Raw genomic sequence first — 25,740 nt, forward strand, 5'->3', positions numbered from 1 at the left:
GCACTATGGCTGAAACTGTTGGATCCACGTTGTCCTAGCATTGCAAAACCGTCCCTGGGACAACCTATCTCTTGGTGAAATATTTCCTTCATCTACAATCAGAAACGGGAAAGCCAAAGTGAGACTCACATACCACAAGAGGTCATGGCTCCTGGTGGCTGTGAGTGAGCAGCAGCATTGTGACAGCCGGTCTCCGTCAATCACAGAGTGGCTCTGGTGCCCTGGCTTGCCCAATCTGGTTTCCTCTGCATTTTCTCTATCATCGAGTTGAACCAGTCTTGTGAAAGGAAAAAAATGTCCAGCCTTTGTAGCAATCACTAGATGTGGGCCAGGATCCCACCCAGCCCGTGGGACCCTAAAAATGTTAATATTCTCACTGGCCCCATGAAGGTTTGAGCAAGTTGGGGAAGAAATGGCCTTGGTCCAACTCCAATGCACAGTGAATCCAGGGGCTCTATGGACCCGGATGCTCATTGCTCCAGTTTTTCAAAACGAAACTGAACGCAACACCGTGGGTGGCTGGGGGACTTCCTCTCTGGCTCCCTGATCTGTGAAATGAGGACTGTCGTGGTGGGAAGTCCTTAGTAAAAAGCTTCTGAAGTACCTCCAACTTCTAGACTATAAAGCCAAGAGCTGTGCCACCTGCCTGGCACACTACAGATAGCCTTGTCACACTGGAATACCCAAAAGGTCCCGGGGTTTCTCTTCATACTAAATCTTCCTGCGATTTACCTGCTAGGTATTTTTCATAATGTGAGAAACTTTGAGAGAGCTGCCATGGATAGCAGTTTACGATGGTGATTGTAGGCAGCCTGCCTCCCTGGATGGGATCGTCTCCCTCAGTAATTAAACAGAACTGCCCGTGTGCCCTGTTTGCCTGGCAATGTGTGTGTGTCTCCCTCACAGCCTGATAGCTCTGATGTGTCTTCCACTGGCAAAGACACGGTGAGCTTTGCTGTCTCTGCGAGTCTGCTGTTCACCACTGTGACGGGAAGACTGGGGAAAACCACTAAAAGGAGGAAATTTCAAGTGTGTCTATTGGCAGAGTTTCTCTCGGCTGGCTCCCTTGTGTCTAGGCCAGGGTGAGGCAAGCACCACCATAAAAGGATGTGGTGGAAGACAGAGGTAGAGAGAGAGGGAGTCAGGGGAAATACATGCTTCAAAGACACACCTCTGGACCTATATCTTTCAACAAGGCCCACCTCCTCATTTCTACTACCGCCCCTCACCAATAATGCCATCAAGTTAGAAATCCACGCAAGGTTCAATCCACTGATTAGGTCTGAGCACTCAGGAGGATCCACTTTCTAACAGCTGAACCCCTGAATAGTTTACTGGTCTAAAGCTTCCGTACATGGGCATCATTGGGGATGGGAGGGGTGATCCTGTACAAACTCTAATACTGCCTGACTGAGATACCACGCCTTGAGTGCTACCATCCATAACATTCAGGAAACAGGGCTACCCAGCACACTAGCTCACTGCTTTGGTGATATTATCTGTGCTGATTGAACCTGGCAAAAACTTGAACATCTTAAGAGAGACATGTATCCAAGAGACTTCTACAAATCCCAGAGGCACAGATGAATAGCACAAACAGCTCATCACTCCCAAGATCCCCCCCCGCTTCTCATTGATACAGAGGGGCTATATATGCTAATCACAGAAGGAAGCCATCCAGAGACTGTGTTCTCCATGGTACATCTTGCTGACCTCATCAGACCTGTTGACTTTTCCAGAACTAAAGATGGACAGTTACTATCTGAAACAAAACCACCATGGGCTGTGTGGTGTGAAAGCAGTAAATACTGCTTTCTCAGAGGTATGGGGAATATAACATCAAGGAGTCAATCTCCCAAGGGGGACAGCTCCTAATTCACCAACGGTCACCTTCTGGTATTCTTACATGGTAGGGCAGAGAGCTAGAGAGTCCTCTGGGACCTTTTTTGTGAAGACTCTAGTGTCAGTCATAAGCATGGTGTCACCATGACCCAGTCACCCCCTAACGATATCCACCCCTGATACCATGTAAAGTCACGGGGCAACATGTGAGTTTTGGAGCCACACCAACATTCCATCCACAACAGACATGGGTATAATCTGACTAATAGTACATGGAACACTTCCTCCCATTGGATAGAAATGGGGGAAGAGGGCAGGATGATGAATGACATACAGATGACCCCCCAAATGGGCATAGTGAAAACCCTGTGTGACCACTCAGTAAGGAGTGCCCCCCAACCCCCGCAAAGAAGGCTCTCAGGAAACCAGTGGGCATTCTGAGGACCTGTGGATGTGCTTCATTCCGGGGTCCACCCTGTGTTTGCTGAGGCTTGTGTGAGAAATGACAAAGGCAGCAGGGAACAGGCCTGCACAGGACCTGACAGCTGACTCTTCACCGTGGCTTATCTGGTTAGGGACCCTACCAGCCGTCTACTCTGCCAACAGCAGAGGCTGTCAAAGCCTCCATGTGGCGTAGGTCCTGGGAAGCACAGCCAGCCACCTGTGGCAGCTTGATTATATTTGGAGCCTGCGTTTTGTTCCTCACAGAGAGCACAATTATCTGGATATAAATGTGCCTTCCCTGACTGGGCGCTGCCAGAGGCGCCATCCCAGGCTGAGGCATGCTGGGATTGCTGCCATGGTTTCCCATAACATAGCAGAGCTGCCAAGAGCACTTTTTATTTTTATTTTCCGGTAGAAGAAGTACCACGACGTCTGGAGCCTGCGGAAACTGTTTACCCCCACAGAAGCGCGGGATGGCCACTGAAGACTCAATTACGTGCAGACTGAAGCCTGGAAAAATGTTCTGTCAAAAATTTGATGTGACTTTTTGAATCCAGGACCCGTGGGTGAGCTGTACTAATGACCAGTGGCGGGAGACAGGTTTATATGAGATCCATTCACGGTCTCTATGGCAACAAAGTCTGGTCACAACTTAACAGTGTCTCCTTGAGGATCTCATTTGAAACTCCAAGTCCTCAGTGCTCATGGCTCTGCTGCCGCCATGCATACCCTTGTCTCTGTGGAACTCCAGGCACTTCCAGACCAGCAGCTAAGAGCAAGAAGACACTTTGAAGCTTCTAGAAAACACCCATCTGGTAAAGCCAGGTCCAAATATTTGATTAGTGGTCCTAACTACATAAGCAAAATTCTTTTTGCCTTTGTCACATAGGGTAAATTAATCATATTGCGGCCTCTGCCATGTTCACTGACTCTGTCCACTGTTTGAAGGGGAAGGGGCATCCCAAGACTCTTTGTATAACAGGCGTCATCTTCACAGGGACCCATACACAGAACTGGAGAGTGTAAGAGTTTCTGCTCCCTAGAGAGAAAAGGGATTGTGAACCCACAGGCTTCCGCTCAGCAATACAGTCCATAAGTCAAGGTAACTTGCCCCCAGGGTGTGAGCAACCCGCATCACAGAGGAAAACACAGACACTCTCCAGTGGGGCCACCCACCGCCGCCTCGGAGGATAAGGACACAGCACAGATGCTCACCCACCACCGCCTCAGAGGATAAGGGCACTGGCTGCTTCAGCACGGGGACTTGAGTCTGCGTCTCCAGTACTCATGTAGACACCTGTCATGGCCACACGCCCACAACGCCATCCTTATGGGGGAAATGGTTGGCTAAGTGGAACTGGCTGATGAGCTGGCCCGGCAGACACCGTGAGCTTCAGATTTAGGAGAGACCTTGTCTCAGAGGAACAAAGTGAAGTGTGAAAAAGCTGGATGGACACATAATGTTCTATGGCTTCTATGTGTGTACAGGCACACACACCCACATGTGTGCAGTTGCAAACACATACGATTGTTCTAAAAAGAAAGCAAAAGTCCCTAGAAATGTAATTTTTTTCCTATTAAAGGAGAATTGGGGTGTGTGTGTGTGTCCTTTCATGCCTCCAGACCCTGGATAATTAAATTCATCTGTTCACCTGGCACAGGCTACACCTCCAGAGAGTTCTTCGCTCTTAGGCATTTGTTCCTGAGTGTGCAAAGGGTGTACACTCACCTATGCTAACTACCCATGCAGAGGCTTGGGGAGGCGTCTGGGACACAAAGCTGTCATCACTCTTTCTGTGTGGGACATTTGAGGGGGAACTTCTTGGCAGAGGACCCTCTGCTTCACTGGGTCCTGTCCATCAAAAGTCAAGCACAAGTGCCTTTCTGTTTTTCAGCTACTCAGTTTTTGCCTTTTCTTAGAGCTTATTATTTTAGGTCAGCAGTGGGTACACATCCAAACTAAGAGGAAGGCACGAAAGTCTTTCATTAAACACACCACCCACCCACCCACCCACACACACACACACCCCACACACACACACACACACACACACACGCGCACGCACGCACGCGCACACACACACAAGCACACGTGCATGCATGCACGTACGCACACACGCACACGTGCTCCCACTGGCCCAAAGCCCACTGGACATCTTCAGAGCGGTTGCTGAAGCTCCTGAGCAGAGGCCTAGCATCCAGAGTTAGCTGCCGGCCAGGTTCATTCTTGCGGCTGAACAGTCTCTTGAGTCTGAACAAATGTCTAATGGCATGTATCTATCACATCAAAGTCTCACTGCCTGAAGAATCCTGGAGGCTCTAACCCAGGTATGTCACTTTTCATCTAAGTAAATGGAATTCCCCCAAAGAACGCACGCACCGGGCCAGGCTAGCAGTGGATACACTGTCTCAGTCTGGAAAGAATAGGAAATTGGTTCCAGATTGAAAGACAAGGGTTACCTGAGGTTGCTTCCCTCTTGTTGTGGCGACACCAGATTGGGTTAGCTGCTCCCATCTTCCTAATCACACAGGTCCACGGCATCAAAGCTCCCCTTCCGTGTATGTCCATGCTATCACTAAGAATTCATTATGCTGTTCAGATCATCTTAAAAATACTGGCCCAGGATTTCAAGAGTGAAATGGACGGAATAAATCAAGTGTTGTGGGTCTTGGGAAATTGGATCAAGAAATAAGATCACAGGTGATACTGATACACCTAGAGGTCATCAAGTATCCCTTTGGTTCTTTTCTTTCTGTTTCCTAAGCATTCTATCCACATTTCCCGTATTCCCTTAGACAGAGGTGCAATAAAAATGGTATGTAGTTCCTATCCAAGCCATACAAAAGGGAACCATCTAGAACCAGATGTTATCAGCCACAGCTGGAGCCAGAGCCAAGAGAAGACACAGGGACTGTCTTGAGCCTTGAGGTGATTCACTGGGATTCAGTTTCTACTTGGAAGGAAAATCCATTTTGCTAACACATTCTAAGGCATGTTCCTTTGCCACAAAGTCGGGTTTCCCTTGGAGAGATAACAAAGTCCGACAAAAGCCTCCCTATATGTGCAGGAGTTTTGAAAACCATCAAACTTGAATGTAACAAGCACAGAGCCCTACATTGGCCCTCCAACCTTTACCCACCATATCGCTAACAGATAATAAGAAACAGGTCTACAGACTTCATATTTACGGCTGGGTTGCATGGCAGCCTGTACAGTCATCCTGGTCCCATAGGTCATGTGACCGTAGCCTGAGTGCTTCCTTCTGCCAGCTGGAGTCCTGCAACCTGCTGGTATATGGGCAGTGTTAAGCTGGTTAAAATTCTTCCGGGGCTTAGAGGAATTCAGATCACCAGAGCCCCATGAATTAAAAACTGATAACACTCATTGAGTTTGGGCCTTCTCCAGCGCAGCACTCTGTTCTGCCCCGCCGCGTTCAGTTGGCTTGACTTGGTCCCTTTCCTAAGACCCAGGGCCAGGTGTCTAGCACAGCCAAGCTGAATGCCATTTCTATTTTGGATAGAAATTAGCAATTCAAATTTAATTCTACTTTAAGTCCTTCAGAATCATCTGCAAAGATAACCCGATTTTCAGTGAAGCTAGATGACTCTGAGCAAGGATCCCTGCTGGTTGTAGGCATTCAATAAGTGTTGATTGATTTTAAAATCATCAATTCTTCCTACTAATGATGGTCAGATGATCAATTTTAAGCCTAGCTGGGGAATGGGCCGACTTTATCAGGCTGAGTAAATTATGACCAAGATTATTCAAGTTGTCAATTACCGTAAGGCACAATTTCTCAAGGCCCGAATTATCCAAGGCAGAGACGCTCATATGAAGGAGCTGATGTCAATAAGCCTCTGCGTATGTGCTTAATTACACGCAGAAATGGGCCCTCCCGCATTATCTCCTAAACTCCAGGAAGGGGAATCCTGGGGCTTCTGTGAAATCGCTCAGCCATTATGATCTTTAATTCAAAAGAACCTCCGACTCCAGCATCTCCCAGAATTTCTGAATCCAAATGAACAAAAAGTACCAAACAGTGTATTGACGACCCTTGTTCCAGGACTCAAGATCAATAAGATCCCTGAATCTAATAGCTTCAGTGATGTAACTGTTCAATCATCCACTCACGGGAATAAGGATGCATGTAGTTACAGTCTAGGTGGACTGAAAGACAGTTAAATCAACATTCTTCATCTCCCTGAGGGCTGGCCAAAGAAGATGAAGAGAAATAAGCAAAAGGCTGAGGGAAAACTCCAACCACGGCTTCTTGCCCTGCATTCCTGCATCCCCTCTATCATGCCACTGAGTATGGCTGAGGAGCAGGCATCCAGGTGAATGGAATGCCCCTGAAGGGAGGGTGCGTAGGACTAGGGGATGCCTCCATTTGTAAGTCTCTTGTCAAGAAAACACAAGGACCTAAATTTGGCCCCCCTCGCCTAGAACTGATATAAAGGCCAGGCCTGATGGCATGTGTTTGTGATTGATCCCAGAGCTGGGGGTGTTGAAAAAGGTGGATTCTGGAACCCTCTGGACAGCTCATCTAGGCTGCTTTTCCAACACTAGGCCAATGGGAAATCTGGTTTTATAAAAGAAACTGAATGTCTCCTGGGAAACACCATCTGAGGTTGACCTCTGGTCTTCACACACGTGAACACATGTACACCTGCACTCCTATAGGCATGTGCACCTGAATACACAGACTCGCACACACAAAAGTGTACACACACATTCTAATTTTCAGGCAGAGTCACTTGTTTTTCTGGCATAGATCATGGAAGTGCCTGGCGCCTTAGGATCCCTGAGTGATGGCCCCTCAAGTTGCATAGGACAAAACACACTCAAGATATATATCCGAGAATCAAAAGGAAAAAAAATCACCCTAAACATGATTCCTTAGTTCAATGTATGGAAATCCAAGATTGATCAACTCCCCTGGATGTTTATTTAGAAAAAGAATGAGTCCCCTAATAACTTTTCATAAATTAAAAAACTTTTGTTATATACAAAGTAAACAGCCATCTGAACACCCTCCTTACATTTCCTAGCAACCTGTGGGGAGAGACATTTACAACAGAGTATTTAAAATCACTTCCCTGAAGCCAGCAACTCTCAAGCTAGGGAAAATAAAGTTACTGAAAAATGTCATCCGTCGTCCAGTCCTCTTAGTCTGAAGGTAAAATATTTAGGGATTAAGTAAGCTCATGTAGACACTTTAAAATTTTACTACTGGTTTCCCTTTTTAAGATAAATAATTTAAAAATCAATTTTTTAAACACAAGAAAGAATTTTTTACTGAAATACCATATGAAATATTTATAAGTTAACATAAATGTATCAGACTGACCTGTAAAACATTTAGTGGTTTACTGTAACTCTCATGATTTTATTCTCTGCATCTCAATAAACCTCATTGAACACCTATTGCCCTTATGATCTGTTTGTTTTATGAAAAATTAAAAGAGGGGTCAGTTGACCCTCTAATTGGGGCCCATTCTGAGCAACGGCATTTCTTATTAAATATTTTCTCATTAGCTTGTTTCAGTGAGTGCAAGTTTGACTGTCACATACGTGACACCGATAATGAGATGGCCAAACAGAAAAATCAGCTCTTCTTGCATAGAAGAGAGATTATAGGTAGGGCAAGGTTGTCATCAAGCTGGAGGAAATGACCAGGGGGCAGAGGGGCGTGGACAGAGCAGGAGTGTGTGGGTTGGGACAGCAAATGGCAGTGGACACCTTGCTGGAGGCTCAGTGTTTATGGTTCAGCTACACCATTGGTCATTGCACACATTAGATGCTGGGGGCTCGACTGGGCGCTGTGAATGTCTGTGCCCACCAGGTGCTCTACCACCGAGATATATGCCTACATACCAGCCCCGTACCAAACTGAACAGAAATCACTAGCTGGCTGCTCTCATGCTACCAAAGAATTAAGCTGGAGATCAGTAACAGAAAAGTAGTTAGAAAATTCAGCAGGGTCAAGCAAGGAGGTGTGGGTGAAATGAGAAGTCTCAGTAGAAATTAGTTAAATGAAACTGAAACCACAAAGCTTACCCAAACCTACAGTACACAGCTAAGGCTTTGCTTGGACGGTAATCAACAATATTGAATGTGCTTTTGGTAGAAAAAAGGAAGATCCAAAAATTAATATTAGAAAGCTCATACTTTAGGGAACTAGATAAAAGGTGAGCATATTAAATCTAGTGTATGCAGAGAAATGATGGAAACTACAGCAGAAATTGATGAAATTGGAAAAATTCAACAAAACTCAAATCTAGTTCTTTGTGAAAATAAACAATAAAATCGATATGCACCTAGCCCTAGCCAGGCTACTGAGAAAAAGACAGAGAAAGCAGAAAAGTCATTAGATCAGAAAGTAAAGATCACCGCAAAATGTCTTGGGAATAGTAAAAGAATAATACAATAAAACTGACAACCACAAAGGCTGGGACACAGCTGGAAGACCCGAGTGTTCTCTGACATGCATGAGGTCCCGGCTTGATTCTTACCACTGTGAAAAGAAATGAGAAATCCACAGTTTTATATTAACAAATTTAATGAAATATACCAACTCCTTAGAAACGCAATCTACCAATACTCGCTGGAGAACAAGCATTTTTTTTAACAGAGTATTTGCTTCAGGCGTGGTGTCACCCTCCTTTAACCGCAGCACTTGGGAGGCAGTGGTAGGCAGATGTCTGCGGGTTCAAGGTCAGCTTGGTCTACCTAGTGAGTTCCAGGACAGCCAGGACTACATAGAGAGACCCTGACTCAATAAATAAATAAATAAATAAATAAATAACAGCACTGGTCAAGTATTTGTCTGATCAAAGGTGGTTATTCAAAACATCTACAACCAACTCTTAGCATTCAACAAGAAAACAAACAACCTAATTAGAATGGCAGCTGACAGTCTAGACAGCTTCCTCAGCCAACGCAGAAAGTCAAGCGAAAAATAACATGTAAAGATACTTAACACCATCTTGGAACTAGAGACCTGCACACCAAAACAGAAAAATACTGCTCTGTGACTATCGGAAGGCTCAGACCCTGACCACTGATGACACTAAACACTGGAGATGACATGTAGCTGAGAGAACACTTGCCCATCCTCCACAGGATACAAGGTCTTAAATTACACATTTGTCAAACCTTTGTAGAATGTATTTTGCCAAGAGTTGTCCCGACCCGCAGGACACTCAACGTGGGTCTGGTGGACACCTAGGAAAAAGATGGGGGGCAGGGGATACAAGGACGGACGCCAAGACAAGAGTCTGATCAAGGCGACAACTTTATTCATCCCAAAGGGATTTATACAGGGGAAGGGAGGAGGGGAAGGAATGGGGGATGTGCTGTAGCTGCGATGAACCTGGCAGAGCAAAGATCAGTGGGATGGGTAGGGCATCCTGTGTCCTCTAGTAACATAAATGCAGACTCTAACTTTATCTTTCACATTCCACCTTCTATTAAACCCACTCCCTAGATAAGCTGCAGGTCTGTTTCTAGAATTTGGCAGGTAGCAGGGTGGTCCCGAGTCACATACTTTCTATGAGGGTTGAGTCACGTCTTATGAGTACGAGAGGCAGCCGTACCTGGCTGATGGCCGGAGGTCCCTGACAAAGAGTGAACCTAAACCTAACCGTGGGCTTTGGGTAACTCTAAGTGGTTTGACTAAGGACAGTCCCATAGACTCATATATTTGAAAGCTTAGTTTCCAGGGACTGGCACTATTTGAAGTGATTATAGGAATTTGGATATGTGGCCTTTGTGGAGGAAGTGTGTCATTGGGCCGTACTGGGCTTTGAGATTTCAAAAGCCCATGCCAGTGCAATGCCAAGCCCAACCCCCCCTTCTGCCCCTCTCTCCCTGTCTCTCACACATATACGTACACACACGCTCACTTACTCTCTCAGTCTCTCCTCCTACAGATCAGCATGTAGCTTCCAGACACCACTCCAGTGCCTGCCTGCATGCTACCATGCTCCCAGCCATGCAAATAATAGACTAAACCTCTAAAACTGTAAGCCAGCCCCCATTTCAATGGTTTCCTTTGTAAGAGTTACCTTGACCATGCTGTCTCCTCACAGCATCAGGACAGTGACTAACACATCGGGACAGGAAGTCAAGACAGGTACCTGAGGCAGGAGATGAGGCAAACGCCACGGAGGAGGTTAGGTAGACGCTAGCCGCCTACGCACCACCCTACAAAGCTCCTCCCAGATGGATCATTACAACGGCTTTTAGTTGCTTTATGTTTCTGTGTTTTGTACCCCATGTCAGATCTCTTGAGGTTGGAGTAGATACTCCCCTCAAAGCAGATCCATCTGCCAACACCCACTGACATAGCAAAGTCCTCATTTAGAGTGAGGGAGACAATTTCAGCTTTTAGAATGTCCCTTGGGCTCTGATGAACACACTGTCCTTAAAAAATTACAGGACATCTCCATTCATTTTCTGAGTCAAAGTGAATCCTTTGAAAATAGTGAATTACTTAAGGAATCAAGGGCACCATTCCTTACTTAGTATTTGGCTCCTTTGTGTATTTGGCTCCTCTGTGCTGAGCTTGGATGGTGAGCGGTGTAACAACTGATTTGATCAGTAAACAAAGCTCTCCCAGGGGCCACCTGCAACTGTCAGGTCCAGCCGTGACTGTACTAGAAGAGACTCTCTCTCCCACACAACACCATGCCAGCCTTGTATGGTCGCAGTCCCCAGGACCACATCAACATCAGCCCTTGGAGACCTAAATGACCGACAGTGAGTGCAGATTCAACAAACCCAGAGACCACTGGCTTCTTTTCCCTGTAGAGCAATGGTATAGATTCCAAAGCAGAATCTTTAAGATTATGAGACAATATCTGGTTTTCAATCAGTTTATCCAGAGCTGGCCAAGTTCCACCGAAATGATTTATCATGACCTGATTTCTGAGAGACTGACCTACAAAGCAGGACTCCGATGCATTTGCTGATAAGGTGGGCTGCATCTCAGGAAACAGGGATATCTGATGTGCAGTCCAGGGAACACTTCCTCTCCAGTTCAAGCCCTTACATTTTGTGTTTTTGATTTTAAGCATAGTGGTTTCAGTTCCACTTCGTTCATCTACTACAATATGCTCATAGGTAATTTCCTCGGGATGAAAGACAATGAAATCGCCCCCCCCCCGTATTTCTGTGTTACAGAGGGACAGTCACAAGGTCAGAGGCAGCATTAATTAGCCACAGGCATTCTAATCCCCCATAGCTACTAGACCCATGAGCTGAGACTGCTCACAATCTGTCCTTGGGAACAAAGCAAGCAAACTTAAGTTTATAAAGTAAGCTTTAGAAGAATGCTCCAATCATTGTCAGTGTTTCCCACAGAAACAATATACCCATTTTTCTGATTCATGAAATTAGTTTTTGTGGTGTTGCAATATAAATTTAGAAACATGTACAAGCAGGGCAGGAACTGTACCTCTGAGCTACAGCCCCAATCATGAGGTTATTTTTTAATTAAATTAGCTTATTGACAATTCCATACATACATAATGATGCATTCTGATTACTCCCAGCCGCCACTACCCCTCTTCTATACTTATAAACCCTTCTTCCTACCGCCCCTTCCCCATATCCCTGCCTTTTGCATTTTGTGATCTTCTGAGTTTAATCAGGGCCATCGGCATGGAACATAGTGGGCTCTCCAGCGGATATACGACTGAAGACAATGACTCGCTTTCCCCCAAATCCACCAGTAGTCAGAGGCTCATCAAGGAGGGGTAAGGTCCTATGAGCCCCACTCCAACCCATGACTGACTGGATGTAGCCAGGTTCAGTCTTTTGCAGGCCCATGGGTACAGGCACCATGACTTTTGTGAGATCACGTTCACAATAAGAGCCCAGAAGATGCCATTTGAAGCCCTTATATCCCTGACTTTCAGCTCATACATTCTTCCCACCTCTCCTTCTACAACATTCCCTGGAGCTCAGAGGAGGTGACATAGCTGTCCCGTTTAGGGCTGAGACTCAACCATCCCCAGTTCTCTGGACCTTGGACAGCCATGAGTTTCTGTATTCATTCTGTCCGGAGAAATGTCTACGGCTGAGAGTAGCGCCTGTCTGTGGGTGTAAACATGGATGTTTAGAAGGTAGTTTGACACCATGTGAGATCACTTTTGCAATAACGGTTTGTTTCTAACGGGGGCTATCCTTTGAGTGTTGGCTAGCTTTTGGGAGCCTCTTCCTCACTGGATTGCCTTGCCCAGCCTTAACACAAGGGAAGGTGCTTACTGTCACTGCAACTTTATACGCTATGTTTTGTTGACACCCATGACAGGCCTGCCCCTTTCTGAACAGAGACAGAGGAGGAGTGGACTGAGGGGACATGGGGCAGAGGCGAGGTGAAGGGAGGGAATGGGAAGAGAGGAGGGAAGGAAAACTGAGGTTGGGATGTAAAATAAATAAAGTAAATAAAAATAAATAACTCATATGCACACAGTTCTGCCTTTCTAACCAAATTCATCCATGAACGTCCCTTGGAGAAAAGGCCCAAGTTCACTTTGAAAAGCTGAGAGTTACTTACTTTGGATGACACCATATTAAAATATGAGGCTATAAATGACAAGGCCCATAAATCTCAGCACTACCCATTAGCCCTACAGCCTGAATCCCTCGGTTTTTTGCTTCTGTTGGCTTCCTCCATGAGTCACAACATGACCGTGAAATCTGAAGTTGGGTTTTCGATGCAGGACAAATCAAGCCGATACAAGCACTGAGCAGATGTGGTATGAGTGACAGCAGAGAAACAGACTATCCCCATGCAGTTGGGTGATCTCTTGAAAATGCTCTGTCTGAGTCAGGCTCCACACTAGTCACCATGATGGTGTGCGGGTGTGCCTGAAGATTTACCATTCGGCAAAACACATGAGATGCGACCACATAAAAATTCCCGTAGGAAAAACTCCTTGCAAGGATTGCCGGTGATAATTATGCGTTATTGACATGGGCTAAGTGTTTCTCACTTAATAAGACAATGGCCCATGTTAAGGTATTTATTATGATCCCTACTTGACATGGGAGAAAACTAAGGCTAAGAGTGGGTGTGTCATACACTCCACTCACAAGGCCGGTTGGCGAGAGGAAAAACAGGACGTTCCTGCCCCTCATACCAGTTGGAGACCGTGCTACCATTTTTAATTCTAGCACCCACCCCTGGTCTTTTCTGAGATGGACTAAAATAGTGAATTTGACAAAATTGAGCACATCGAATATGACATGTCACCATGAGTGTCAGGGGAAAACATTCCAGTTTGTCATGGACGTCACAAAACCCGGAGAGTAGGGAAGAGGGAAGCAACCAAAGGGGGAAGAGTGAGAGGCCTTCTTCTGACTGGTCAGGCGGGCGAGCTTCGTAAGGTCTTCCCGCTAGGATGGACCAGGGTGCCACCCGCCTGGCAGCAGCTAAGACTAAGACAACAACTCATGTAGTAACAGAGGAATAGTCTGTCGTAAAAATAGTCTGTCTTAAAAAGATTTTCAAAAGTAAACAAAACTGTGTTAAAGACAGCAAGTGTCAGGGACTACGAACAGTAAAAGCTTGGTGTGCTTACCCATTGTCTCTCTTTCATCACTGTCCTAGCCCCTAGTAACTGCATCTGTTGTGTCTCTTAGTAAACAAAAAAAAATTTACTTGGGTGTGATTAATCAGTTTTTGCCTGTGATTTATGCTTTTAGAATTCAACACATTTTTCTTTATTAGATAGTAGGCTTTTTTCTTTTCTTCCTATTTATTGTTCTTGGATCCATGCATAACACTCTTGTCCTTCAAAGAACATGTTAAGAACATGAACATTCAACCACAGGCACACTTAAGCATCTAATAATTTATCTATCTGACAAAAGTAAATACATCCAAAGGATTCACAGATCAACCCCTCACTGCACAAAATAAGATCACAAACTCAGTGTCAAGCACCATAACATTTAAGCGGTTAAAAAGAACGTGTGAAAACCGGTCAGTGCATCTGAGAAAGACGTCTTCACTCAGGGAGGAAGTGCAAGTTAAAAACCTCAGTGAGGTGTGGTGCTGCGCACTCCAGGGCGGAAGCTCTGCAGACTGGCAGCCAGGTTTGAGAGGGGTCAGAGCCAACGGGAGGCCTTCTCCACACAGCTTGCCTGTTTTAGAAGGCAGCTGGACAGCTCTTGACAAGACATGAATCTCTCCCATCCAGTCGTCCCTATATAGGATACATGTTCGCTCATGATTTCCACGAAACAGCATCTCTTTATGCAGACCGCTGACCGCTGACTCATGATCCCCCCAGCTTTAGTCAACAGTAGTGCTGAAGTCACACAGGTGCAACCCCACGTGTGGCTTTATATGACAACGTTTACATAAGTGCTCACAGAGTGATTGTTCTCAGGGGCAAAACTTAACTACGCAAATGCCCATGCATGCCAAGTGGCCGGATGAACACACCATGACGTGTCCACATGCAACAGTCTTCATCATTAGTCAGTGACACTTGACAGGGTTGCGTGGCGGGATGTTCAGGGGAAGGCGGTACTGGGAGAGTCATGCTCGTGACTCTGCAACGGGGAAGGTGAGTTCAGAATGACACACATGTGCTAGTCCTTAGGGAACAAAGGAGAACACAAAGGAGGCACACACAAACATTTGTGGTAGAAATATGCTTGTTGCTCTTTTTTTTAGCTGAGTCATCAAACTAGGGCAACAAACACGGCTCAGTGGGCAGAGGCATTTTCCACCAAACCTGTAGAGCCGAGTTCGGTAACTGATCCCCACATCGCAGAAGGAACTAACTTCTATAATCCCCGACCTCCCTATGTACTTTGGCATGAGTGAGCACATGCACACATGAGAAATAAATAAAATTCTGTTAAAGTAATACCATTTTTTAAAAGCATCAAACTACATAATTAAAATGGGTGTAATACATTAGATGTAAATGATAACCACAATAAAATTTGCAGCAATTACACCAGCGTTATTTTTCACCTACTGGAATGTCAACATCTTTTAGAGTGTGATAACACACTTTGGTTGAGGCTGTGGGAAACACACTTTCATATACTCTGGCAGAAATGTAAATTGGTTCATGCAATATTTAGCAACCCCGCTTAGCATTTATCTTCTGGCTTAGCAATCCTGGGTCTGGTAATTTACCCTGAAGACACCCCTCAACATGCATATGCGCAAAATTACTCACCGCAACGTTATTTATAATTGCCAATTATTAGAGGCAACCAGTTCCCCACACACACAGCAGTCGGGAAACAGAGGCTGGCACGTCCTCTGCTGTGGGCATGTGGGCAGCTCGGGAAATAAAGAAAAGCAGAAGCACAGGCTTTCGTGAAGGAGTGCCAAGGTGCATCTCTAAGAGGGGGCAAAGGGGGGCTGTGTACATCTGCAGAAGTAGAATTAAGAAAATAAAGATGTTCTAGTTGCTCACACATAAGGAAATTCAGGGTGAGCAGGGGACGTGACAGACGCAATGAGAGGGGGCTGGCTTCATCCTAGGCTTGATCCTCAACGTGGAAAAGGGGGGAACAGGAAGTAGGGTAAGAAATGGGGGGATAGGGATGGGGCATCTATCTAGTGTACTGTTTTGCAGCATCTAATTGTATAGATATGATCTATGAAAACTACAATGTCCAGTACAAGCCTAAAACACAAACTGCAGTCAGGAGGGGGAGGGATGTAACCAAACTTCCATGGGGGTGATAGGTGACCCAGGAAAACTGTAGACAGTTTATCCTTAATAACACGCCCTCACAATGAATTAAAGAAAAGAGGAACGGAAGCAAATGAACTCTGTGTTCTTCCTCATTAGAAGGGACCGGGGATTTTAACAGGACTCTTTCTCAGATGCAGAATTGAATACGCAAGAAAGCAGATGCAGAGTTGGAGGTCGTGTGTCTGTAAGGACCCTGGATTCGGTCTCAAGCACCAAAATATGTTTGTATGTGTTCACGTCTGTATATGTATGTTATATATGTGTATGTACATAAGCATGCATATAAGATGATGATATTAGACAGACAGACAGGCAGGCAGACAGATGAATAAAAATAGATAAAGCCAGGATTGTTGTAGAATATTATTTTAACTAGGCAAAGATGTGTTACATTTGTTTGTGCTGCGTTTCTTTTTAATTATGTAAAATGTGTTGCATTTACTCCACCCTGCCTGCCTGAGGCACCTGATTGGTCTAATAAAGAGCTAAACATCCAATAGCTAGACAGGAGAAAGGAGACCCGCCCGTCTTGTTGGAAACAGCCCTGAACAAATTTTCCAGGGCAAGGGGAACACTCTGACCCTTGTGAAGGAGCCGATGACAAATGGTCCGTTCTCACCGAACAGCACCTTTAAAGGAACTGTGCACTGCACTCTACAGAAATGCATCCCTTCAGAAAATGAAAAAAACCTGGAGAAAAATGGGAGCACGGAAGCATAGGCCCTAAGACTGGGCTGTAAGCGGCGCACTTAAGGACTGAATAACGGATCCCTTCAATGAGTACAACAGCAAACCACAAAGTTATAAATGGCACAGGCAACGAGGCTCAGACATCACCCTTCAATGGCTTCATTGGGTGTCCACAGAGACCTCTTGCCACACCCACCTGTCTAGTATCATGCTGTTCCTCACATGGACAGAGAAACTGGTGCTTTCAGCGTTGAGGAGACCTTGTCCTGGGCCCTTCTAGAGTGTTCTAGAATGTTTCTTGCAGTGAGGCTACTGCATTTTTCAAAGCTCGGAGCAACAGTGACATCTCTCCACATCAGAGCATTGTCTTTCCAGATGACTGTGGCAAAGAGAGAGGGGGGAGGGAGGGAGAGAGAGAGAGAGAGAGAGAGAGAGAGAGAGAGAGAGAGAGAGAGAGAGAGAGAGAGAGAGAGAGAGAGACAGAATCAAGAGAAGGGTGGGAAGGTGTTTCCACGGGTTCGATGGGTATCCACACCTACGTGGTAGGAATCTCCACAAAGACAGTGGGTCCTGCCTTGACTGGTGAGGTAGAAGTGAGGTGTGTGGACACCAGAGTGATAGAGAAAGGTATGAAGGGGAAGGGTGGGGGCAGGGAGAGCCAGGGAGATGGAAAGGGCTGGCACGGGCACCTGGAGACTAAAAGTGCATCCGCTCATAATTAGAAGACAGAAAAACCTTCTCCAGTCAGTGCACTTCAGTGCAGTGAGGGCATCAGGGAAAAGGAGTGGACCAGCTCAATAAAGCTTGGGTCTGATGCAGACAGAGACAAAACTTAAAGGCTTATTTTGGCAAGAAATTGGTATCATTGGGACTTGGGATATTGTTTTGGCTTCCTCGCGGAGCTCTTTAATTTCTGACACGCCCTTCTTTTCCTTTCTCCTGCCAAACTGAAAGATGGGGCAATATATGTTCTTGCAACCTGTCCAGTGACATAGATAAGTAGTGAAGACGAATTTACTCAATATGATATTCCCCTAGTAGCACTTCATAGGAAAATCTGCACCCAATACACAGGTATAAACAACCTTAAATTTACTTTTCTTCTTCTTCTTTTTTTAAATCACAGGAGAAATGATTCAGAGAGCAAAAAAAGAAAGAAACCTTTAGGGTGCAAAGCAGGTGTTAGACAGGATGCACTTATAATGTTCATCTCAAGATGCGGAAGACACAAAAGTCTCTTCCTATTTCAGGCGTTTGCTTGGGCAAACCAGCTCATCAATGGGAAGAGACAAGGGCACAAGCACGACTCCAGGCTTGGAGCACACTCACTCCCTTGTGCTCCACCTATCTCCCTGGTCCTCATTAAGTTGGTAGGGGTTATCCTCTGATCTGGGCTGGTGTTTCTTCCCTGTCTGCCTCAAAAGCAGGTAAGGAAAGCCCTGACTTGATTCTCGGGCTGAGATGTAATCTGCAACCACCCAAGGACACGGACCCAGCGGCGTCCTAGGTCCTGTGCAGCCCTTGCAAGAGTCTGAAAATACCCGGAGATGTTCTGGTGAAGGCCTTCACATTACAAAAAGTTCATGGATGATTGAATGCTATTGAAGAATATATTTAATAGATGGCTTTTTATAAAATTATACAGGTTATTACCTTAATAACTTCAATTATCTAGTCCCCTGGCAATAAAGCCCCTTAGCTCAAAGCTGGCTAGATTAAAAATATCAATTCTGCATACTGAAATTAAACCATTTGCCTAAATTCCAACTTGCTTTGGAAAATAACTTGTCACTATCCCAGGAAAGTAAAAGTGCACTTGGCTTTGATGTGCCTTGCCTAGCTGATCCACGGCACTGCCCAACAATCATGCTTTCTGTTAAGGAGGACTCTCAATTGTTCTAAAGTGTGAATCGTTCTGCAATGCCCAAGGCGAATCACCTCAGCCTCGGTCTCTGCAGTGTGTCAACCATGCCTCGCTTTGGAACTAACAAGATGGAAAGCAGACAGAATCCCACTGAAAGGAGAACAGATGATTTTCTCAAAGGTGAAAACTGCCCACGCTAAACTACTTAGAAATAGCCTCTGACATGAGTGAAGCAGCTATTGAGTGACTCAGAAAACAGTCATCTTGAGCTAAGGATGTCACCTGGGGTTCCCCTAGCGTGGGGAAGGCATGTTTCCCAGAACAGCCATTGAAGCGCTACTCATAAACGGGAGACACAGAGGGATGGCTTGTTTTATTATTGCCTTGTGTGTGTGTGTACTTGGTTTTGTTCTTGCAGTGGTAGTGGGTGCTGGTGTTTGACCCAGAGTCTCTGCTTGCTAAGCAAGTGCTCTACCACTGAACTACACCCCATCCCCATAGCTCGGTCTTGAAACCTTTTATACCATCTTTTCCCCAGATACTTAGCATGTCCAATTAGTTCCCTTAAGTTGAAGGGTCAGGTGTGGGGAAGTGTGGTAGTGAACCTCCTTCCTATAACCTGGGAGAAGGAAGCAATGACTACTGATGGTTTCATTTCAGGTAATGTCTTGGCCAAGACAAGAGAATACCATTATGAAGTTAGACATAGTTTAGAAGCTAAGAGCTCTTAGTCCTCTTGTAGAGGCCCAGTTTAGTCCCAACATTCACACCTGGCATCCCACAACCACACGTAACACCAGGCTCTAGCCTGTGTCTCCAGATCACACTCCCCAACCCCCGTAGCCCCCACCCCCATGCCATCAAACATGTGCCTGGTTGCTTTGGTCGCTTTGTGAGTTTTGAGCCCAATGGGAAGTGAGATTCAGTCAAGATCTCCTGCATAAACTGTTCCAGAAGATAGTCCATGTGAAGACCTTTGTAAGAACATATTTACATCTAAGTAAATGTCCATTGGTTACTTAATTGCTTGGCTATGGATGCAACAGTGTTTCTGATCCTTCCAAATGGAGGGACACCTACTTTTTCCTAATCTTTGGCCACTTTTCCTTCTCAACTAAAGTGGAGCAAATTCTTCCTTCCAAAACTGTCTTCATCCCCACACACCCTCCCACGATAAGAATGAACTAAGCCCTCTTCCCAGGATGTGTCACACCCTGTGGTCATGGCTGCTTGCTGACATCATGGCTTCCTACCACAGCACAGGGCAGGCAAGCTTCCTGCTCCCCCAGCCCTCCCTTGCCTGTCCTACCTCTGGTACCTCAGGACACGGCCTCTCAAGTCTCTGAGGGGCAGTAACACAATTGCATGCCTGCAAATAGCTTTAGCTGAAGTGACTAGCCTGGGTGGATCTCTTCATCCGGAACAGAAACAGTCTGAGAATGTACATGGCTCACACGAAAATTCCACCCGTTAGTTAACATTATGGGTCTGTCCAGGCAGCCGGTATGGATTTACATTCCTCATTTATAGAAAGCATTCCGTATGAGAGTTTAAATCCATTCATATTTCAATATTTACCTTAGGTGCCCGAGGCTTAAATGAAGAGCCCAAAGCAGAAATTCCTGAAAGGGGAAAAAAATGGTAATTGCAGAACCTTCAGTGTAATGTCCAGACAAGCTCAGAAGATAAAAATGAAGGAAAAAAAGTTTTATTTCATCTCTACCAGGATGATCGGAAGCCATGATTTATTCTCTTTGAGTTCATAAAACGGCGAAACGAGGGCAGGAGACATAGCTCAGTGTTTAAGAGCAATCGCTGCTCTCACAGGGGACCCGGTTTTGATTCCCAGCACCCAGTGGTGGTGGCTCATAGCTGTGTGTTTACTCCAGTTCCAGAGGCTCTGACATCCTCTGATGTCCTCCATTGGAATCAGGCATGTATATGTGCGTGGTTCAGATGTACACGCAAGCGAAGCACTCAAACACGCACAACAAGCTAAATCTAAATAGATAAATAAGTATAGACAAGAGAAGAAGCTCACATTGACAGCTTTCTGGTAGCCAACAGAAAGCACAAGATGACTGGGAGTCTGGAGGGCGGCAGCAGTGAGTCCCTAGAACTCTCATTCCTCACAGTGCCTCTGGGAAGGGAACCCCCATAACGCAGAAATGCATTCTTGCCCGTCTCAGAGAATCTTCTCCATCTTGGGAGTGTCCTTGCCTGAAGATTCATTGGGCTCAGTTGTAAGTATAAAATATATACCTGAGACGTATAAAATGCAGTGAATGACTTGCTTTATGTAGAAGGAAGATAGTAATGATGTGTTCAGGAGAGGAAGAGATGTCATAACAGGGTACCAGAGTTGCCAAAGTGTGTTGCTGAAGGGAATCTCTCCCCATGGAGCTGTGTTCCGGGAGGGAAAGGAGAAGCCTGCTACACAGCCTGGTGCGTTTAAATAGAAAGGCGTACTAGACCATTAAGCACAGAGAAAGCCTTGAACTGCTGTGGGATGCTGTGCCCGAGGCTCTTCCCGCCCCCCCAGGAGGGATGGTCACACAGACTCATGTTCATTCTGGTTAGGCCTACACAAATCCGAATTCAGTAGGCCAAGCTGCAATCCTGAATCCACTGTGTGAGTCTTGTGCCTCTCTGCACGTGCTCATGAAGCAACGCAATAGCTGTGGATCTGCAACGTGCCACACACCTGCCACGTGGTGTGCGGAAAGCGTGTGGAGAGTTCAAAGCTGTGGAACCTGCAAGCTCCGTTTTCATTACTTGGGTGTGGTCCTAGTAAGCAGCCTGCAGCCAGAACCAAAGATGGACTCATCAGACAGTCTTTCGTACAAGTTACTCTTCGAGGCCCCTCAGCAGGAGTCAGGCCACACAGAGACAAGTAAAATAGATAATGTCACTGCAGGCTGTCACCCAGAGAGGAGACGATGGCCGTTAGTCACAAAGGCACATGCATAATTTTTATACATTTGGCTCCCTTCTATCAAACATCAGTGTTGTTGAGTAAGACTGACACTATCCTCATAATCCTTCAAATTTCTGGATGATTTTTGTCTTAGTTAGGGTTACTATTGCTGTAATAAAACACCATGACCAATGTAGCTTGGGAGGGGCGGGACAGGTATATTTGGCTTACACTTCCTGATCATTGTTCATCACCTAAGGAAGTCAGGATGGAAACTCAAACAGAACAGAAAACTGAAGGCAGGGGGTGAATCAGAAGTCAGGGAGGGGTACTGCTAACTGGCTTGCTCAGCCTGCTTTCTTACAGAACCCAGGACCACCAACCCAGGGATGGCACCACCCACAATGGGCTGGGCCCTCCCCCACTGACCACTAATTAAGGAAATGCCTTACAGCTGGATTCTAGGGAAGCATTTTTCTCAATTGAGATCCCCTCCTCTCAGTAACTGTAGCTTGTGTCAAGTAGACATAAGGCTCACCCCCACAACTTTTAATGCCTAGTAAAATACAAACACCATGTCAGTACGACCATCTTGCCTCAGAAATAATGGCAAGCAAAAGCCCATTCATGTACAATGCAGACACATTTTTATTACTTCGGATCCCTGCATCTGAATTCATGGCTTCAGAAGCCGTGGATACAGGCAGGCTACTGTACTAAATCCAGTAAGACGTCATAAATGTGAAGGGTGGGGGAATAAACCTCGTCGATGAGATCAGCCAAGTCTTCCTTGGGGAATTTCATCTGCAGGGCCTCCTACAGCATGAAGGGGAAAAAAAACGGATGTGAACCTGGGGAGGGAGAGGGATCAGAGGCAAGAGTAGGGGGTAAGCACACTTACCATGAGTGGTGGTGGGGTGGGGGGGCAGGGTGGGGGGACCTTGTTCTCAGCTCTCTGACCTGTGAGCATCAGAAACCACATTATTTCACTCCCTGCCTTCTCACTCTGGCCTAACCTCCTTTCTGATACCTTTGATGGCGTCTCGCTGTCTTAAACCTCTTCATCTCATCCATCCTGCCTGGATGTTTTAATTTTCTCCTCTAACCTGTTTTCCCTCCTGCTTTCCCTGTCTTACAGTGAGAGAGACTTTGGCTTTAACCCAGCTTTGTTAATGTATAGCTGTCAAGACCATAGTGTGTGTGTGTGTGTGTGTGTGTGTGTGTGTGTACATGCACGCTGTTTGTATATGCATGTAGGGTCAAATCAAGATAATTAGCAAATGCACACCTTGCATGTACCTTGGGATGAGAACACTTAGGATGTCCACATAACATCCTAGCAACTGTGAACGGGAAGGTTCCTAGAAGCTGCAGTTGCTGTGTGCTATTGTAGAGTTCGGGATCCACTCCGTGTGTCTAACCGAAACCTTGCACCCTGCCTGGATATTCCATCCCTCCCCTTCCCCTGCCGCTGTACGTCACCATTCTTCTCTCTATTTGCATGGATGCACTTTTGATTTGTTGAAGCTGTTGTTGAATATCACTATTTTTGCAAATTTTCGTACATGTAAACAACATATTTTTATCCTATTCACCCACACTCTCTGGTCAGATTCCCCAAGGGACTCCCCTGAAGTGGACTTTTATAGACTACACATATAGTGAGGTGATGGGGTGTCTGTCTTTCTTGTTTGCTTAGTTCCCCCAGATGATCTCTCCTGGGTTCACCCAAGTTTCCCAAGAAGCTGAGATTCCCTTCCTCTTACTTGAGGGATAATCTTCCAATCCCACCTTCTCATCTGTCTGCCTAGGGACATAGTACATGTTCCCATACTGTGACTACTGAGAACCATTTTGCAATTAACGTGAAAATCAAACATCTCTTTCTCATACTGAGTTACCGTCATTCTTGAATATTCTTGAATATACATAATGTGGTTTACAATATTATTGATATTTTTAAAAACTTATAGCAGCTGTTTTGTGTTCTGCAGTAATTTAAATCACAAGCAAAGATCCCCTTTCCTTCATGGTCTCTTTTCTTGTTGTTTTTATGGCTGTAATTTCCATGGGAAAAGAGGAGTAGTAATAAAAACATCCTCGAGGCCCTGAGAGGTTCTGATTATTGGATCTTTGGGGTGCTATCTCCCTGCCTTAGTAACCCTCTTTTTGTCCCAGTTTATAGGCTAAAGTCTCCTCTACATCCACACGGTGAGACTGTTAGGCCAAGGCCTAGGGTATGGGCAAACCTTCCCTCCAAGCCACTGAGAGAGTCCAGTGTTCCCAAAGACAGGTAATGTGAGATTTTTTTTCATAGAATTTGACTAGCTAATGGCATTCAGTGTTGGCACTACACAATGTAAATCATTTTATAACAGAAGTAAGTCATGGAAGCACCTGCCTTGTCAGTTTGGAGTTCATTCAACTTGCCCTCTATCCTTTCTCTTTCTGTATGGGAGAATGAGTGTGTACGTGGGGGGGAGGGGAAGGGAAGGGAAGAAGGAAAAGGGAGGGAGGGAGGGAGGAGGGAGAGAGGGAGGGGGAGGGAGGCAGGGAACGGGAGGGAGGGGGAAGGGAGGAGAGAGGGAGAATGAGCATACCTTTTCCAGGCATTCCCTCAAAGACCTACATCCTCCAACCAGGCCCTGCCTTTTAGCTTCTGCCAGCTCCCAGCCAAGCCATGGAATCATGAATCTAATCATGGATAAGATTAGAGCACCTGTGGTCCAATCAGCTTTTACCAAAAGCATTCCTGCCATCCCAACCTTTCACAGGGAACATCCCAGTCTGAAACCACAGCAGGAAGCATGTCAGCACCCACACCTCTGCACACTCACAGACAGCAAATGCTGAAAAGCCAAATGAGCTTTTGATTTCACATTTTTAGAGTTTGATTTGCAGTCTAAAGAAACAGAGATAACACATTTGAAATTCAAAAGCCGACCATCTCAGTTGCTTTACATTGTAACAAAGTATTAAAAAAAAAGATAAAATGCTTTTCTATTATCTGATTTTAAAAAATGTCCTTGACATCACCAAGGAATGAGTAATGCGCAAACATTTCCTTACTGTTTCACTATTTTCTTCTTACTGAAAAAGTACTACTAATGAGCATTCAAGTATGGATAGATAGGTGTTTATATTTACTGCTCACCGAAGAATCAATGTGTTGGGCAAGGATTCACAGGTGAAGTCCTCAGTTCACTCAGAGGAAAGTGAAAACAACCGTGAGGAGCTCACAGACATATATCAGAATGGCAAAATTTAAACACACCTACCATGGACACTTTCGGTGAAAACGCTTAACAACTGCACCTGTACAATGCTGCCATTGCAAGGACACAGCGGCACAGACACTTTCAAGAGATGCTCAGCAGTTAGGCCAAAAGTGTCAACCTTCAAACCTTCATGTTTCTTCTGATGAAGACACTGACCTCCTACACACCAGTGGCAAAGCCGAGAACACCTAGTCAGGTCAGCATGTGTAGTTATGTGAAGCCATGTGAGTTGCTAAACACCAATCATGTTACACTCACTTCATAGAATGCCACTCAGCATCCCAGCACTCTCGAGGCAGAGGCAGGTGGATCTCTGTGAGTTTGAGACCAGCCTGGTCTATAAGAGCGAGTTCCAGGACAGTCTCCAAAAGAATACAGAGAAACCCTGTCTTGGAAAAACAAAAAGAATGCCACTTAGCAACCAACTGAGTAATCTACTCATTGCAAAAGAGGACACCAATGTAACTCCGCTGTGCCCAAGAGATCAGATGAAGCAAGAGATAAGCTGCCAGAGGAGACAAAGGCTAGCAATGACAATGGGTGGCAGTTTCCCAGGGCTCAGAAGGCAAGAGAGGGATTCAGGAGGCTCCAAACCAGCTTCAAGATTTGCTTGTTATTGTGATTTTGATGATGGAGTCACACGAGCAGACATTCTCCAGAATTTACAAACCTATATTAGACATGCGATTTTGCTCTCCTCGTTGCTATCACAAAACCAGCTTAGGAAGAAAGGGTCTACCTGGAACCACAGTTCAAGGGTATAGGGCACCATTGGAGGAAGGCATGGTGGCAGGGGCTTGAGGCAGCTGGTCACATGTGTTCACAGGCAGGAAGCAGAGAGACAAATATTGGCTCCCTGTGCTCCTGTTTATAGAGTCTGGGACCTGTGGTCAGGAGGAGCAGTGCCACCCACATTCAAGGTGGGTTCTCATCCTCCATTACCCTGTGCTGGCTACATTTATGTCAGC

General features: G+C 45.7%; 1 protein-coding gene across 16 annotated transcripts in view; it reads right to left on the bottom strand.

The window, feature by feature from the left end:
• Positions 1-25,740, bottom strand: part of CUNH6orf118 (chromosome unknown C6orf118 homolog) — a 174,639-nt gene that overhangs the window by 38,976 nt on the left and 109,923 nt on the right. For 7 of the 16 annotated variants that reach the window (XR_005869441.1, XR_005869436.1, XR_005869438.1 and 4 more), the window contains one exon: positions 22,125-22,310. The exons of 4 other annotated variants lie outside the window; for them this stretch is intronic. The gene's annotated coding sequence lies outside the window, so the exon portion shown is untranslated. Of the gene's footprint in view, positions 1-20,155; positions 20,200-22,124; positions 22,311-22,395; positions 22,455-25,740 lie in introns of those variants that run through there. 5 more of the 16 variants (XR_005869443.1, XR_005869439.1, XR_005869445.1 and 2 more) reach the window with 2 other exon arrangements.

This window comes from Mesocricetus auratus, unplaced genomic scaffold, assembly GCF_017639785.1.
Source record: "Mesocricetus auratus isolate SY011 unplaced genomic scaffold, BCM_Maur_2.0 Super-Scaffold_100018, whole genome shotgun sequence".
Lineage (NCBI taxonomy): Eukaryota > Metazoa > Chordata > Mammalia > Rodentia > Cricetidae > Mesocricetus > Mesocricetus auratus.